This window comes from Plodia interpunctella, chromosome 8 (assembly GCF_027563975.2).
Source record: "Plodia interpunctella isolate USDA-ARS_2022_Savannah chromosome 8, ilPloInte3.2, whole genome shotgun sequence".
NCBI lineage: Eukaryota > Metazoa > Arthropoda > Insecta > Lepidoptera > Pyralidae > Plodia > Plodia interpunctella.
In genome coordinates, this window is record NC_071301.1 from 10,574,900 (window position 1) to 10,588,230 (window position 13,331).

A 13,331-nucleotide genomic window follows, 5' to 3' on the forward strand; every position below is an offset into this window, starting at 1 on the left:
TATCAATATTTGTCTGAAAAATCATCGACAACTTACCTTCCGCTTCAAAATAATAAAAATATCCAAACGGAATATCGTAGATGTAAGAAGGGGAAATTCACACGCGCGGGCGTGGCGTGTGCTCCAGGATGAATATTAGATGATCATGGTCTATGCGCGACTCCTGAGACTAATTCTACACAAGCACGTCTTTGAATGGCGTAAACAATTTTTTTTATATTACGTTTGGAAGCAAAGGAAAATGTCATGTCGAACAATTGCCTAAAGATAGCTACGAAAAACGCTCGGTCGATTAGAATAAACGTATGTTTGTACATTTTTATTGAGATTTTGTCTATACGTAAATATACATATGATTACTATTATATAAGTTTGTTATTAATAACCAACAGATTCGTTGTCCATGTGACACGTAGTGGGAAACTGAATATTGTATGAGTGATGTCGATAATGACACACAATTCGATCCGATTACTGTGACCTGTGGATATTACGAGTATGTTTTCGTTTATGCATTTTGTGATAAACAATCTCTCATCATTTATATTTGCTCCTACAGCCATATAAAGCTCGCTGTCGACGCAAAAATCAAAACCAAAAATGTTATATAGACAGGAATAAATCACACAGATTAACGACCTCGGTGGCGCAGTGGTAAAGTTCTTGCCACTGAACCGATGAGGTCCCGGGCTCGGTCCCCGGTCGGGTCATGATGGAAAACGATCTTTTTCTGATTGGCCCGGGTCTTGGATGTTTATCTATATATGTATTTGTTATAAAATATAGTATCGTTGAGTTAGTATCCCATAACACAAGCTCAAACTTACTTTGGGGCTAGCTCAATATGTGTGGTTTGTCCTCATTTATTTATTTATTATTATTTATTTATTATTGAGTTAACTCCAAAGTAAGTTCGAATATTGTGTATGTGAACATACTAACTCAACGATACTATATTCTATAACATATTTAATAGCTATACTAGCTTTTTACCGCGGTTTCGCCCGCGTTTCATCCGTGCGTCCGGTCATAACTTGTTATTGTCAATATAACAGGTTCTAAGCAAAGTATCGCGATGACGTCTATATACCAGATTTTAAGTTAAACTATCAGCTATATAACAATGAAAACGGCAAACCGTAGTTATGCGCGATGCGCGACCAAACATGCAGACAGACAAAAATTTAAAAAAAAAATGTTTTGGCTTCTATTAGTCCAATAAAGCACCCATAATGATTTATCTTTAATATCTCCTATGTATATACAAAGCCTATTTACAGTTTTATTATATGTATAGATGAGAGAGTAACTAACTTGATTGGAAAAGTAATATGCGAAAAATCACTGATCGGTTACAATATTGTAAGGTTTCATATTCCGTATCTTTCATTTCATTAGATTGAAAGAATATTGTATTTATTCATAAGTGAATTGCAAACCCGGCGCTTTCAGTTGGTAAAAGCATGAATGTTTTACTTCTCGTTTCGAGTTCTAACCGCAACGAGGCAACTTTATTTGAATCGTTATTACATTATGCGATATTCAGCATAGGTACAGTCGACAGCACATCATGCTACCGAAATTCATTGGGAGCTATAACCGCGACATATAAATACATGCTTGACGTGAGCTCGGCTGTACGTACTTTAGTAGCGACGTGAAGCGTTTCGGCCTCTTTAGAAATGAATGAGTTTAAAGCAAATTCCTTTTATAAAATTGTTATTTTTGCCACAAGCTTTTATTATCGTCAGATATGTATGTCTGACTTCCCAACAACCCAGACCAGTATATTCCTCCTTATAGTCATATTACTCATAGCTGAAGGTTGGGTGATTAGGAGGAATGAAACACACACAACGATTCTCTTTGCAATATTAAAGGAGTATTCTCCATTTCAAACACTAGGTGATAAATTATCAACTAGAGTGGTTTCCTCACAATGTTTTCCTTCACCGGAAGCAAGTGGCGGTCTGTGAAAACTACTACACATGAGTCATATCGATATACAAACTCTTGCCTCTTGGCGCGAGTATGATTCGAACCTGGGACCTTTCGATCACAGACGGTCTTAACCACTGAACCATCACCGCTGATGATACGAGACTAGCATAATAGACAGCAAGAATAAACAAAAGCTATTAGACGTATACCTATATATTTAAGGCTGCGATTGGTGCAGTAAGTGCATCGTTTTAGTCTTCAGGTAGTTGATGCTAACCTATGATAAAGGCACCGTTGGAATTATCGTAAAATTTATCGTACAGAGCATAAAAAAAGCAATGAACGTAAACGCCTTACGAGCTAAGAAAGCTAAGGCTGCGTATACACAAATACTCTGTTATAAAGGCTAAGAGAATAGTTGTTTTATTATACCTTGAAATAGTATAGATATTAAACAATATGAGATTTCTGCTAAGGACATTACTTTGGAAAATAATTACAGAAAGACAAGTTAGTTGCTAGTTCCCAAAGTAATGATTCTAGATGACAAAAAACCGTTGGAATTAAATATTTGAATTATTCGGCCAGTGTGTGTCGAAAAAACTTAAAAGTTATCATTTGGGAAATAAAAAGCTAATAGTTAAAATACTCCCGCCCTAGAATCGGCCCTTGGCCCATTCCCTTTCGTGAATATTCAAGAGGTCGTGATATAAAAAAACCTGATAATTGAGAGGCAACAACAGCATACCCAAACTGGGTTAACATAAGGCAAGCAAGCGGCTGTCGTAAAACAACAGAGTGAATTAAAAAAATATATATTTAAGCAGATCCTACAATCCCTTCTTCAAATATTCTATTTATGAGTTCGTATTATTGTGAGTTGTTCGATCTCACTAAGTTCCTAAAGTGCTCTCTTTTTTTTTAGTAAAAGAGACATAACACTTTTGGAACTTAAGTTTTCGATTGTATATTTCAATTCGAAAAAGTGTACAAGAATTTCATTTTACAAATTCTATAAATAATATGAAATAACTTACCAATCATGACACTATAGGTCGATAATGTCCACTCACAATTCCAAGCCGACACAAACGCCACGCGTCTCACACGCTCGGACTAGACGTTCACAGTTCCATTTTCCAAAGAGATTCGAACCCTGTATCGTGCGCACGTCCTGCCGACGCGCGGCCCGCCGAGCACTGCCGGCGGCGTCGTCGGGGAAAATGCTGTATGTGCAGATGTTTCACTTTATCGGGGATGCAGATTATACAGGGTGACTTTTTATATATTGGCATTATTTTGTCTACATGCTCAGTCCATGATACCGGACAACTTTCCTTATGGCAGTAAACCCGAAATCGCGAAAAAAAATCTGCTGATCCCATACATTTTCCTCGAGTTAGGTATTTGATTTTGTATGGGACAGCTTATATTTTCTTCGCTATTTAGGGGTTGCTCCCATACAAAAAGTTGTTCAGTATCATGGACTGAGTATGTAGACAAAATAATGCTAATGTATAAAATGTCTCCCTGTATACGGGATGCAAGATGATTCCCATAATATATATGTGCTTGTGTATTCTCTACGCAATAATTTACGCATTGCTACGCATTTGCTCGCCTGTTGCGAGTGTTGTACTCGGACTGACTTGAAGGCATCTTCTGATGAAGTCATTGTAATGGCTCGGTTCTGGCAAGAAATTCCCATTTTGACAACCGTTATTATTTACCACTATGGGTAGAATGTCATTACACCGTTAAAATTGAATAAAATTACCTCACTATGAACGATACGAAATACAAATAAATGTAAATTAACTTGTTAAAAATATATTTTTAATGTGATTATTTATTTGTAACATTATAATTTCATTTGAACAGAATGGGATCATTGCCAAATATTTGTTGATTATTATCAAATGAAGTAAATAGAGAGGTGTGGCGTACACTCCACTGACAAGAGAAGAATTTGATCGCAAAATCCACACCCTCGCTATTTTGCAGCCGTGCCGTCGCGACGCTGTCATCCATTTTATTATTGAGTGGGTTTATTAGGCAATTAATCTTTTTATATCGAAGATTAATACCCAATATTATCATTCAATTAGGACTGATCCCCGTGTCTACCGGTTTTTTCCGAGACTTCGTTATTTTGGATACAAATTTAGCCCTGAAAATTGTTGGTTTGTATTTAATAGGAATATCAAATAAGCATTTTATTTTTTCATTTTTAGTTTGATTTAGTTATCGAAGGCCTTAAATTCCTCAAATTTCTGATGATAATATCAATTCATGTTTTATCAGAAAAATCTACGAAATCCAAAAAAAACTTTCAGCACCATCATGGCTCTTTGTTTTTAACCGACTTCCAAAAAAGGAGGAAATTATTAATGTTCGGGAGTATATTTATTAAGATTCTTGTTGCGAATTCGCTAAATCGTTCTTGCTATCAAAAACATGATATGAATCATATTATAATGTTATGAGATTCGACTGTAGACTAAAGTCTCAGTTGTTTCAACGTTAATCAGAACTCCGTTATCTCCCTTAAATCCCTTGTGAAACTATTAATGGCAAAGAAAGAGTTTTTTTTTTTAATTTTGCAGAATTTTTGTGTTTCAGATGGATTTTAATTTAAATTTACGAGAAAACGCACTGATTCACGAGCGAGACACAGATGGCATTGCAAACAAAGCTAGTCGATTATATACTTAAATAATAAATTGTATTTAAGATACAATGTCTGGCTGTCTGTCATCTCTCGAGGGAATTCAACTATTTTATTTGAATATCTATTAAAATGTAACAAGACGCTTTCTCAGAATGCAATTATTGTGATGAATCCTTTGTTCAATAAAATATGATAATAGATTTTATTTTGACTTCGAATAAATAAAGCTAAGAGGCAAATAAAAAACAAAGCATTAAAAAAAAAGTTGAATCTCTAGTTTTATAAAAAATAATACCAGTAAATAAATAAAAATCCATACATATAATATACATTTGGATTTTAATTGGGTTCGAATAAACTTGTGTTATGTAAAGGTTGCATGTAATGTTAATATACATATTATTTCTGGAAACTTTTCAAGTAAAATTATTATAAATAAATAAATAAATAAATATATTAGGACAAATCACACAGATTTAGCTGGCCCCAAAGTAAGTTCGAGACTTGTGTTATGGGATACTAATTCAACGATACTATATTTTATAACAAATACATATATAGATAAACATCCAAGACCCGGGCCAATCAGAAAAAGATCATTTTCCATCATGACCCGACCGGGGATCGAACCCGGGACCTCTCGGTTCAGTCGCTAGAACCTTACCACTGCGCCACCGAGGTCGTCAAATTATAGGTAGTATCTATACTTATAAATAGACATATTTCTATAACTACATAGTCTAAAATAAAGTCGCTTCCCGCTGTCTGTCTATGTATGTTTCGATCTATTAAACTACGCCACATATTTTGATGCGGAACTTTTTAATAGATAGAGTGATTCAATAGGAACGTTTAGATATAAATAATAGATGTTGCCCGGGTCTTCGCTCCCGTGGGAATTTTGAGATTATCTTGGATAATATTCCTTTCTAGTGGTGAAAGAATTTTTGGAGTCGGTACGGTAGTTTCGGAGATTACCCGCCTCAAACATACAAACTCACAAACACTTACCTCTTTATAATTTATAGTATATTACCCGAGCGAAGCTGTAACGAGCCGCTAGTTTTATATAATAAAGCATTCTAACCTCTAACGATTTTTAGAGGTGCCCGTGAATTTCGATTTACTGAATAAGTTAAAAGCATATTATTAGACAAGGTTCGAAAGGAATGGTTTCCCATGCGAGGTATTGGTATTTAGACTATCCAAGTTGAAATTAAACTGCGTCAAATACTTCACTTTTTAGATAAATTTATATGATTTCGAATATACGAAAGTAAAAATTTGTAATTTGTATTTGTTTTATAACAAAGCCATGGTCTTTAATTTCGAGAAAACAATTTGATTGACACAATGATTTTGAACCTACTATTAGTGTTTTCCGCCCAAGGGTGGAATTTTGCATTTCTACGCCATAGTAATTTAATTTTAATAATTTGTTTCGAAATTTCAACTTTGGTACACAACTTAAAAAACGACAAATTCTGCTTAAGTACAAACTGTGTCGCAGGTTTCAACATTAAGATGAAAAATACACCATGTTCCAAATACATTATGGAATTTATTTCCTAAAAAGAAATAAATCTAAACTAGACTAAAATATAAATCTTATGAAACAATTCGTCTAATGATGCGTACAAATACATTAGAGGCAATTAGGCAATTTCTTCTGCAATCACATTGAGAATTACAGCAGATCGTGCATGTAATGCTTACGTAAACAAAGGCTAGGTGAACTGGCTCGATTAGGACTCGAGGAGATAAATATTGGGCTCGCGAACTTCTGTATCTGTGTCTGTACCTTCTTCTTTAAGTTATAACTTCTTGTAATATTAGTTTAAGTAATTTTTTGACGTCAATAAGTGATGTACTCGTATATCATCCTAAATTGAATAAAGAATTTTAATTTTGAATTTGAAAAACTTTTGCAAGTAAGTTATAACTTTTACATTCCACGGGAACAGTTATTTTTTTCGGGATGAAAAGTATGTACTTCCACTTCAAACTACTTACATGCATGCAAAATTTCCAAAAGTTTGGGTGAGTAGATAGATCGGGTAGAGGTAACAAACCAACTTACTTTGGCATTTATAATATTAGTTAGGACGCTATACAAAATTGCCGTCACAGTAACAAGCTTACATGATAAGCTGATAACACTTTGATTCTGGAGATAATAAAAACAATTGAACAACATCAGGATCGCGTCGGTCGCGCCGCGCGGGATTTGATAGGTTAAAACAAATATGCAAAAGTGACAAGTCTTATTGATGCACACAGCATATAAGCACACAAAGCTTTCACCAAAACCTTACCTTGAGATCTAATAGTGTGTTTTTACTTATATGTACACAATATGATATAGTAAAATATGAAACTTACAAATTGGAAACTAAATACAAAGGTAGAATTTGTTTGTATATAAATTTATTCTTATACTTCCTGTAGACCCGCGACCAGTGTTGTGTATTTTTATTCTAAATTACATCCCTCATTACAGCCCTTTAAAAAACACAACTTATATTTGACCTCGAGATTTCAGTTACCTAATTTTATTAAAATCGATCCAGCGATTAAGTGTATAGCGTAATAGACTAACTTCATTAAAGTTACACGCAAAATGCTTTATGTAGCATATTATAGATCGCTCGTAGCCGCTTCGTAGTATTTGCAAGACGACATCGAATAATGCTACAAGCATTATTCGATATCGCATCGATTCATTAAAATGTTCTTGATGGTTCACGTAGCTTGTAGTACATAATATACACATAAATTCGTAGCAATAATAAATTGAGTGCGATAAAGTAACGCGTTACCCCGTGTCCAAAGCGGCGCGACGAGACCCGAACATATCAAATTTATGTATCCAAATTACAATATTATTTTAGTCTATACAGGACTCAGCCATAATACTAAATAATACATTTCTATTTTGTACAACACGTTAGTGTGTGTGTGTGTGTGCTAAAAAAATTCTCTATGATTTTAATGGCACAAGTCAAATGGGAATTAAATTTTGTTTTTAAAAGTGTGTTTCATCACCATTTGAAGGTCATAAGTAAAGTACGTTTAATGAATCTTGAAGAAAGTCACAAATAACATCCCGTCCCGAAGACACCTAAAGTCAGGCAATAAACAAAATCTGCGCGAGTGAAACCAATCGACGCTGGGGTAATATATTTCCGAATCTATTTCCAATTCATTCATTACATTAGAAAGTCCATCACTCACTTGGTGTAAAATATTGAGGGTACAGAAACAAAACTTGTAAAATTAATGTTTATTCGATCCTGTGGGGGTTTCTGTTGTTAAATTCAACCAGAGTAGGTACCCAATTTTAGATAAATTAGTATAACAGACATGCCCACCACACACGACTAAAATTTCACATTAATTACACGAATTGGAAGTAAGATCTATTTCAATTTAATAATTTAATTTCGAGATACTGAAATTTTCCTGGTATAGGACGATTTTCCTCAATTTTTTTCATTTCATTCCGCACATTTATAACTTACTAGCTGCGCTCCGGGGCTTCGCTCCCGTGGGAATTTCGAAATAAAAAGTAGCCTATATATTATACCAGGTTATGTTCTACCCGTGCATCAAAATGCATAACAATCGGGATTTTGCGTGAAAAGATAAAAAAATATACATACCTACACTCATGCACACATACACACATACACACATACACACATACACACATACACACATACACACATACACACATACACACATACACACATACACACATTCTCACAAACCTTGGCAGTTATAATATTAGTAGGATTGACAAGTAATTATTTGTTGTTGTGATTCCCTCATATAATAAGCCCGTCATATATTTAAATGTGGGCGTTAATATTCGGACGGCGAGTTCCCGCAAGAAATTAAAGCATAATTGTTGTACATCTATAAGTTCCATTAACTTTTGCATAATTTTGTGAACTGTGTGGATAAATGGCCTTTCATGCAGTGTATAAATTCAAATTCATAATAGAGTCACGTATATGGCTTCATGTGAATAACATTCGATGTGGGAGTGTGAAAACTAATTATAAAGTAATTTAAATACTATTTACTGTTCAGTGAATTGTACTGAAGACTGAATACTGATACTGAAATAATAAATCTATAAGTGGGCTATGTTTGTTCGCGCAAAACGTAAAAACCACTGGTTGGAATTTGATGTGGTGTTCACAGTTGTATAGAGGATGGTGTAACTTAAAGTCTATAAAAGTAAATAACTAAAATAAATTGGGACAAAATATACTTATATTATATATAAGTAGATAAAATGTCTGTGATCAAAAGTATATATTTTGCCCGGCATCGGACCCAGAACCTGCTTATAGCGGGCAGGCTTGGTGACCACTGTGAGGCACCACGGAAATCGTCAACTTTATATATCTAGGTACTTACTTTTCACATGTAATTAATTCGTTTATTTAATGACTGTTTCGATGACAAAGAAAGCAAAGCTTGAAATCTTGAAATCGACATGTGTGACTGAAAAAACACTGCCGTAAAATTTTAAGTCTAACTCCTCCAAAATATGAAATCCGACATTCGAAAAACGTTTTCTAGTAAGTACTACGGAGAAGCACATTGCAAACCAAAGAGTCCCAACTGTAATGTTTTGCGCAGAATACAGCCATTTCCCCCTCGTTGTGGTCGTGTGGCCTGGCTTGGATTTGGATTACATGAGCGTACACGTTATTTCTGACTCAGGTCTTTCACATTAGATTTTCTTTTTGAGACCATGGTTAGCAATTAACACACTATTGAAAATAAGAAAATATATATATATTACACAATAAAACTGGTTACCATACATGAGTTACCTAAATGTGGCACCGAAACCTACCAGAACAGACAGACAGGACAGACCACCACCGATACTTACTTTAAAGGATTTCCATAGATTTTCCTGACACAAACAAGTCTTCTAAAACTTCATTTTATTTTCTTTTATGTAATAAGTAAGACATAATCAATCGGATTTCCATTTATTTTCAATGACTCTCGTGTGTGGAATAAACGCATATTTTACTATCGTCCTTTTGGAACCCGGTGATATTATGGCACATAAAGCTCGGTCTCATAGCGCAGCTTTTTGGAAGCTTTATGGCGACATACTCGACACTTTACGCGGACGATAGATAAAAACGATGCTAAAAAACGGGGTAAATGTCGATACAAAGATTTACATCAAATCTCTTAAAGCACATCATTTTTTAAATAACCGGAGAGAAAATATACACTTTTCGAGTTATAATTATTAGATTATAATTAGGTATTAGAATTATTTTTTGCTCAAATTAAGTAAGTAATAAAAGTTTGAACCAATATCTTATTGGGCTTAGTATTCCTAATACGTCTACACTTAAAAAGACGAATTTTATAATACCTTTCTTTTTTCGCCAGGCTAAGATCAAAACAGAAAACTATTCGGCCCATTCGCGCAAAGGGATTTTCCCTCTTCGATATAAAAATCACAATACAATTTTCTTTATCTTCTCTGGGCCCTATCGGCTACCTATGAAGTTTTGGAAGTAAAATTCTGGATAAAATATGAAATGTCTCGTATATGCCATGGACTAAAAATAGTCACTTTACTTAAATTGAAACAGCAGAATAAATAAAACTAAGTAACTAGATATTTTTAATTACGAAAAATATTGTGCACACATACACTTTTATCAACTAAAATAATTATAAATAAAATATCTTGGAGCGGTGTTGGTGTAAGGTTAAGACGCTTGTGGTTCGAAAGGTCCCAGGTTCGAATGCTAATCCATAACACATGAGTTTGTATACCAATCTTACTCAAGTATAGTAGTTTTCACCACCTGCTTCCGGTGAAGAAGAACATCGTGAGAAAAACTGCACACTGTTTGAATATTAACTTGTGTGTTAAAATGGAGAAGGCAATGGCAAACCACTCCAATATTGCCAAAAAAGTTGTTGTGTGTGTTTAATTTCACGTAATGACCAACTACCCTCAGCTATGAGGAAATACGACTCTGGAGAGATTTTATCAATACAATCTACCTACCTAACTATAACTACAACTACTCTCCATAATGATATCTACCTAAAAATGCGGTGACTCCTAGTTGCAGAAATTAAAAGCAAAGTTTCCGTTATTACTTATACCTAATTTGTAACTTATCTAGACAAAGACATCTCGGCATTGTTCAGATGTTGACATGAGTATATATATATATATATATATATATATATATATATATACATATACATGTCAACATCTGTACGAGTTCGGCGAGCTCTTTTATGCCTATATATATAATATGTATGTTGTGTGTGACAATTTTCAATAATTTTATTGGAGATACAACTTTTATTTTATTTATTTATTCAAATTTTGACATTTTTAATAATGATGTAAATTCGTCCTCCTAATTTTTAATATACATATATATAAGACCTATATTTGTTAATTGACGTCCTTGGAGAAAAGGCTGCGGTGAAGTTTGTTGCGCCGCTTCTTCTTCACCTGCGCTTTGGAAGCCGGCAGTAGACTTAGTTTAAGTATTTTTTTTTGACGTCAATAAGTGATGTATATCATCCTAATTGAATAAAGAATTTTGAATTTGAATAGAATAAAAGACCTGTGTTAAAATTAAATGAGTTGGTTACACAACCTTGTCTCGTATGTGACCTAAATGATAATTTTAATTATCGTTCTCTAATGTAATGTAATATAAACAAATTCACCTTGTTATTACACTGTTCGCGTGCCACGCACCACCATACACACATACTTATAGGCAGAGTAAACCAATATAATCACCAACGATGAAATCAAATTGATGCGCTCCCTTTGGGACTGCTATTGTTTGGTTAGATTATGACCTTTTTCACTTGCGTTGCTTTTGCACGTTAAATCTTCGTTAAATAGGAATTCGATGAAATATCATAATAGGTAAACGGGAACAATAGGTACCTACTTGTATTTCGGAATTCCTACGAGAACATGTACAATTGGAGACTTTCAAATGAGACGAAGGGAATAAAATAGAAAAACTGGCCAGAAAAGTAGTAACACCGAAGAATATACTACAGCTTGTAAATGAAAACAGAGCTCTATTAAAAGTTATAACACCCACATAAAATAAATTTCTATAAGCAAAACTATTCATATCCAGTCTCCCTGCCGTGTTTGTCTATATGACCTCGATAAACTCAAAAACGATCATACAAAACGTTCTTTTTGTCTAAGTGAGAATGCCACTGGGCTCGAGCAGTGGCCCCAAAGGGAACTTACTCCGAAATCGGGCGAAGTAGGCCGGTCCGATGAATTGATGGGATTATTAACACAATTCTGACGCGCGGCCCAAATAAATGATGCCTGGCATAATTACTTGGGAAACTTGCGCTGACCTGTTTTTACAGACATTCATTATAGTTTAGTAACCAAAAGATAGTTTACCTTTGTAGTTCTTAGGTAATCTTTCTGGTGTTACCTAATCTTGAGGATGAAAAAGGTTAGGTCTTAACTACCCACCTAAACAAGCGAAGTTAAGTTTCGTTTTTCTTCACTAGATATTTTTGGGGACATATTTATTCCCATTATAGGTGTTTTCAGTCACGTACAACTATATACCTACTTAGATACTAATCCCGTTGGAATTACATAATATTGTTGGACCACGTATACTTATTTACACCGGCCTACAGGTATTTCCGACAAAGGCAATAGGTACAAAGGAATGAAATTGAGCCTTTTCATTTCTAAAATTCTACGGCCGTAGTAAGTAGATGTGGTGTACATACATATCACTATAACATCACCTACCTATGATAAAAAATATGTGGCGACATCTACCACGCCACATGCACAACGGCACAGATGTAAAAAGCCGACCAAACGCAACGAATAACAAGCCACACAAGTGATTCACGACTCTACGGACAGATGGCACTACGGTCGCCTCGCTACTAGAAGCTAACAAGCCTAGACCGCGCAGACAGTGCGTTTTCGATTGGAAGCATATATACAACCTCCGACATAACACCGTCGGACCCGTGCGGTTCCACAAGCGCAACACCTAGTTCTTGCTATAAATAGCTGCTATATGTTGAAAAAGGCTACACTAGTCTAGTCAGATATTTTTCCTCCTTGTATCTTATTTTGTATCAGAAGTCGGAATTAAAATCTCGGGATAGGTACACCTACATTTCTGCATTAGTAGGTACCTAGGTACCTACCTACTTATCATGAATTAATCCGTAGGTAAGTAGGTACTACGTAATGGTACCTACTAATTCCAAGGTACTTGTCTTTATCGCAGTGTCGTACTATCAAAGGTACCTATGTAATATTTTCATACTGCGTCTACCAATTTAAAGAGAGTAAATGAGCGCACCAGTAACATCACCGCAATATTCATACTTTCTTATGTTATAAATGCGAAAGTCTGTTTTTCTGTCTTACACTTTTACAGCTAAACCCTGTTTTGATGAAAGGTAAGTAGGTATTTAACTGTCTTTTAAATCAGGGCACTACCTACCGACCAGTTTCACAGGAGAAAAGACTGAAATCTGGTTGTTGCCCCAAGTTTCACAGATAATTTCATACCTAATATTTGGCCCCGAGTTCTTAACTATTCCTAAATACATCAAAATCGGTGGAGGGGTTAACAATGAACGACATAGATCAACAAAAAAATAACAAAGGATTAATATT

At 34.7% G+C, this 13,331-nt stretch overlaps 1 protein-coding gene across 1 annotated transcript in view; it reads right to left on the reverse strand.

Annotated features, from left to right (window-relative positions):
- LOC128672017 (uncharacterized) overlaps positions 1 to 3,145 on the reverse strand; it is a 73,845-nt gene extending 70,700 nt beyond the window's left edge. The window contains exon 1 of the mRNA XM_053748900.1: positions 2,979 to 3,145. The gene's annotated coding sequence lies outside the window, so the exon portion shown is untranslated. The remainder of the gene's footprint in view (positions 1 to 2,978) is intronic.
- Between the last annotated feature and the right edge of the window lie 10,186 nt (positions 3,146 to 13,331).